Genomic DNA, 5,951 nt, shown 5'->3' on the forward strand with positions numbered 1-5,951 from the left:
TGCTGAGTCAATATTTTATTCTGAGCCAATATGGCATTCAGAGTATCAACTTTAAGAACTCCCTTCTTCATAGGCGTCCCATTACTCACAGGATTCCTCTCAGAAGTGTACATGAACTGGTTATTAGCAACCATGTCAATGAGTTCTTGAGCTTCTGCAGGCGTTTTCTTTAGGTGAATGGATCCACCTGCAGAAGTGTCCAGTGACATCTTTGATAGCTCAGATAAACCATCATAGAATATATCCAGGATGGTCCATTCTGAAAGCATGTCAGAAGGACACTTTTTGGTCAACTATTTGTATCTTTCCCAAGCTTCATAGAGGGATTCACCTTCTTTTTGTTTGAAAGTTTGAACATCCACTCTATGCTTGCTCAGCTTTTGAGGAGGAAAGAACTTGGCTAAGAAAGCCGTGACTAGCTTATCCCAAGAGTTCAGGATGTCTTTGGGTTGAGAATCCAACCATAATCTAGCTCTGTCTCTTACGGCAAAAGGGAAAAGCATGAGCCTGTAGACTTCGGGATCTACTCCATGAGTCTTAATAGTATCACATATCTGCAAGAATTCAGTTAAGAACTGAAAAGGATCTTCAGATGGAAGTCCATAAAACTTGCAGTTCTGCTGCATCAGAGAAACTAATTGAGGTTTCAGCTCAAAGTTATTTGCTCTAATGGCAGGAATGGAGATGCTTCTTCCATGTAAATTGGAATTAGGTGCAGTAAAGTCACCAAGCATCTTCCTTACATTATTATTATTTTCGGCTGCCATCTCCTCTTCCTGTTCAAAAATTTCTAAAAGGTTATCTCTGGATTGTTGTAATTTAGCTTCTCTTAATTTTCTCTTCAGAGTCCTTTCAGGTTCTGGATCTGCTTCAACAAGAATATTCTTGTCCTTGCTCCTGCTCATATGACAAAGAAGAGGGTACAGAAAAAATAATAATAATAATATGGATCCTTTATACCACAGTATAGGGATCCTTGTGTGAGTAGAAGAAGAGGGGGAGACAAAGAATGTAATATAATGGAAGAAACACAACTGTGAGGAGGGTTGAGATGTGAGATGAGATGTTAGTAGATGAGTAAATAAATAGAATAAGATGGGAGAGGGAGAATTTTCGAAAATAATTTTTTGAAAAAGCGTTAGTGATTTTCGAATATAGTTTTTTGAAAAAGGTTAGTAATTTTTGAAAAATCAAAGATAAAAATAATTAGTTTATTAAAAAGAAATTTTTGAAAAAGAGGGAAGATATTTTCGAAAATTAGAGAGAGAGAGTTAGTTAGATAGTTTTGAAAAAGTTAAGAAACAAACAAAAAGTTAGTTAGTTAGTTGAAACAAATTTTGAAAAGATAAGAAGTTAGGAAGTTGGAAAAGATATTTTGAAATCAAATTTTTTGAAAAAGATAAGATAAGAAGATATTTTTGAAAAGATATGATAGAAATTAGTTTTTTGAAAAAGATTTGATTTTTAAAATCACAATTAATGACTTGATTCATAAGAAATCACAAGATATGATTCTAGAACTCAAAGTTTGAATCTTTCTTAACAAGCAAGTAACAAACTTGAAATTTTTGAATCAAAACATTAATTGTTATTGTTATTTTCGAAAATTTGGTATAAAAATAAGAAAAAGATTTTTGAAAAATATTTTTGGAATTTTCGAAAATAACTAAGAATTTTGAAAAAGATTTGATTTTTAAAAAAGATTTTGAAAAAGATAAGATTTTCAAATTGAAAATTTGATTTGACTCATGAGAAACAATTTGATTTTAAAAATTTTTGAAAAAGTCAATCCAAATTTTCGAATTTGATGAGAGAAAATGGGAAAGATATTTTTTTGATTTTTTGAAATTTTTATGATGAGAGAGAAAAACACTAAAGAGATGCAATGCATGAAATTTTTAGATCAAAACATGTGATGCATGCAAGAATGCTATGAATGTCAAGATGAACACCAAGAACACTATGAATGTCAAGATGAACATCATAGACACAATTTTGAAAAAATTTTTAATGCAAAGAAAACATGCAAGACACCAAACTTAGAATTCTTTAATGCTTAGACACTAAGAATTCAAGAATGCATATGAAAAACAAGAAAAGACACAAAACATGCAAATGCAAAGATCAAGCAAGAAGACTTACCAAGAACAACTTGAAGATTATGAAGAACACTATGAATGCATGAATTTTCGAAAAATGCAAGATGCACATGCAACTGACACCAAACTTATGACATGACTCATGACTCAAACAAGAAACACAAAAAATGTTTTTGATTTTTTTGATTTTCTAATTTTTTTGGATTTTTTCGAAAATTATATGAAAAAGAAAAAATAAGGATTCCAAAATTTTTAACATGAATTCCAGGAATCTTGTATTCTTAGTCTAAAGCTTCAGTCCAGGAATTAGACATGGCTCACTAGCCAGCCAAGCTTTCAATGAAAGCTCTGGTCCAAAACACTAGACATGGCTAATGGCCAGCCAAGCTTCAGCAGGTGAATCAGGAACAGCAGCAGGTGGATTAGCAACAACTAGCTTGCTCTTGATAACAAATTGCTGCCTCAGTCCAAATAAATTTAGACATGGCTTTACAGCCAGCCAGGCTTCGCATGCTTCGTGAAACACTAGAATTCATTCTTAAAAATTCTGAAGAAAAATATATTTTTGAAAAAAAATTTTTTTTTTCGAAAACAGATGAGAAAATTTTTGAAATATTTTTGAAAAATTTTTGAAAAGAAAACGAAAAGAAAGTTACCCAATCTGAGCAACAGGATAAACCGTCAGTTGTCCATACTCGAACAATCCCCGGCAACGGCGCCAAAAACTTGGTGCACGAAATTGTGATGTCCAGGCTCGAACAATCCCTGGCAACGTGAGCAACTTGGTACGCGTAATCGTGATTACACTTTAATTATGTAAAATTCATGGCTCTTTCTTTCCCTGGCAATGGCGCCAAGAACATGGTGCCGATACCATGGTTCACAACTTTGATACAACTAACTAGCAAGTGCACTGGGTCGTCCAAGTAATACCTTACGTGAGTAAGGGTCGAATCGCACGGAGATTGTTGGTATGAAGCAAGCTATGGTCACCTTGCAAATCTCAGTTAGGCAGATATAAATTGATAATGAGGTTTTTGAAATTAATTAATAAAATAGGGATAAAGGTACTTATGTAATTCATTGGTAGGAATTTCAGATAAGCGAATGGAGATGCTTTTCGTTCCTCTGAACCTCTGCTTTCCTGCTATCTTCATCCAATCAGTCTTACTCCTTTCCATGGCTGGCTTTATGCAAGGGCATCACCGTTGTCAGTGGCTACATCCCCTCCTCTCAGTGAAAAATATGCTCACATGCTCTGTCACAGCACGGCTAATCATCTGTCGGTTCTCGATCATGCTGGAATAGGATTCACCCTCCTTTTGCGTCTGTCACTAACGCCCAACAATCGCGAGTTTGAAGCTCGTCACAGTCATTCAATCATTGAATCCTACTCGGAATACCACAGACAAGGTTTAGACTTTCCGGATTCTCTTGAATGCCGCCATCATTCTAGCTTATGCCACGAAGATTCTGGTTAGGAGATCTAAAAGATATTCATTCTAGCTTATTTCATGTAGAACGGAAGTGTTTGTCAGGCACGTATTCATAGGGGAGAATGGTGATGAGCGTCACACTTAATCATCACCTTCATCACGTTCTTGGGTGCGAATGGATATCTTAGAAGCGAAATAAGATGAATTGAATAGAAAACAGTAGTACTTTGCATTAATCTTTGAGGAACAGTAGAGCTCCACACCTTAATCTATGGAGTGTAGAAACTCTACCGTTAAAAATACATAAGTGAAAGGTCCAGGCATGGCCGAGATGGCCAGCCCCCTAAAACGTGATCACAGGATCCAAATACAATCCAGGATCCAGGATGTTCTAAAAAGACTAGTAAAAGGCCCTATTTATAATAAACTAGCTACTAGGGTTTACATGAGTAAGTAATTGATGCATAAATCCACTTCCGGGGCCCACTTGGTGTGTGTTTGGGCTGAGCTTGAGTGTTGCACGTGTAGAGGTCTTTTTTGGAGTTGAACGCCAGCTTTTGTGCCAGTTTGGGCATTCAACTCTGGTTTTGGCTCCTTTTCTGGCGCTGGACGCCAGATTTGGGTAGAAAGCTGGCGTTGAACGCCAGTTTACGTCATCTATTCTTGGCCAAAGTATGGACTATTATACATTGCTGGAAAGCCCTGGATGTCTACTTTCCAACGCAATTGAAAGCGTGCAATTTCGAGTTCTGTAGCTCCAGAAAATCCACTTTGAGTGCAGGGAGGTCAGAATCCAACAGCATCAGCAGTCCTTCTTCAACCTCTGAATCTGATTTCTGCTCAAGTCCCTCAATTTCAGCTAGAAAATACCTGAAATCAAAGAAAAACACACAAACTCATAGTAAAGTCCAGAAATATGAATTTAACATAAAAACTAATGAAAACATCCCTAAAAGTAACTAGATCCTACTAAAAATATACTAAAAACAATGTCAAAAAGCGTATAAATTATCCGCTCATCAGTCTCAGAACGTAAAAGTTACATAATGTGTTCCCAAGATGAAAATACAATAGTAAAAGGTCCTATTTATAATGAACTAGTAGCCTAGGCTTTACAGAAATAAGTAATTAATGCAGAAATCCACTTCTGGGCCCACTTGGTGAAGCTTTCACATGTAGAGACTTTTCTTGGAGTTAAACACCAGCTCTGGTGCCAGTTTGGGCGTTTAACTCCATCTTTTATTCCAGTTCTGGCGTTTAACGCCAGAATAGGGTAGAAAGTTAGCGTTTAAATGCCAGTTTGCGTTATCAAAACGCGAGCAAAGTATAGACTATTATATATTGCTGGAAAGCCCAGGATGTCTACTTTCCAACGCAATTGAGAGCTCGCCAATTTGGCTTCTGTAGCTCGAGAAAATCCATTTCGAGTGCATGGAGGTCAGAATCCAACAGCATCTGCAGTCCTTTTTCAGCCTCTGAATCAGATTTTTGCTCAGGTCCCTCAATTTCAGTCAGAAAATACCTGAAATCACAGATAAACACACAAAATCATAGTAAAGTCTAGGAATGTGATTTTTATTGAAAAACTAATAAAAATATAATAAAAAGTAACTAAAACATACTGAAAACTACCTAAAAACAATGTCAAAAAGCGTATAAATTATCCGCTCATCACAACACCAAACTTAAATTGTTGCTTGTCCCCAAGCAACTAAAAACAAGGTAGGATAAAAAGAAGAGAATATACAATAAATTCCGAAAATATCTATGAAGATCAGTCTTAATTAGATGTGCGGGGCTCTTAGCTTTTTGCTTATAAATAGTTTTGGCATCTCATTTTATCTTTTGAAGTTCAGAATGATTGGCTTCTATAGGAACACAGAATTCAGATAGTGTTATTGATTCTCCTAGTTCAGTATGTTGATTCTTGAACACAGTTACTTTATGAGTCTTGGCCGTGACCCTAAGCATTTTGTTTTCCAGTATTACCACCGGATACATAAATTCCACAGACACATAACTGGGTGAACCTTTTTAGATTGTGACTCAGCTTTGCTAGAGTCCCCAATTAGAGGTGTCAAGAGCTCTTAAGCACACTCTTTTGCTTTGGACCACGACTTTAACCGCTCAGTCTCAAGCTTTCACTTGACACCTTCACGCCACAAGCACATGGTTAGGGACAACTTGGTTTAGCCGCTTAGGCCAGGATTTTTATTCCTTTGGACCCTCCTATCCACTGATGCTCAAAGCCTTGCATCCTTTTTATTTTACCCTTGCCTTTTGGTTTAAAGGGCTATTGGCTTTTTCTACTTGCTTTTTCTTTTTCTTTCTTTTTCTTTTATTTTTTTGCCATTTTTTTCGCAAGCTTTTCAATGCTTTTTCTTGCTTCAAGAATCAATTTTATGATTTTTCAGAT

At 36.1% G+C, this 5,951-nt stretch overlaps 1 non-coding gene across 1 annotated transcript; it reads left to right on the top strand.

Annotated features, from left to right (window-relative positions):
* Positions 1-263: 263 nt before the first annotated feature.
* LOC148576951 (small nucleolar RNA R71) lies at positions 264-371 on the top strand. Its single transcript, XR_015903838.1, has one exon. It is a non-coding gene; the product is annotated as a small nucleolar RNA R71 (small nucleolar RNA).
* Positions 372-5,951: the final 5,580 nt, after the last annotated feature.

This window comes from Arachis ipaensis, chromosome B1 (assembly GCF_059453495.1).
Source record: "Arachis ipaensis isolate K30076 ecotype BB chromosome B1, ASM5945349v1, whole genome shotgun sequence".
NCBI classification, from domain to species: Eukaryota; Viridiplantae; Streptophyta; class Magnoliopsida; order Fabales; family Fabaceae; genus Arachis; species Arachis ipaensis.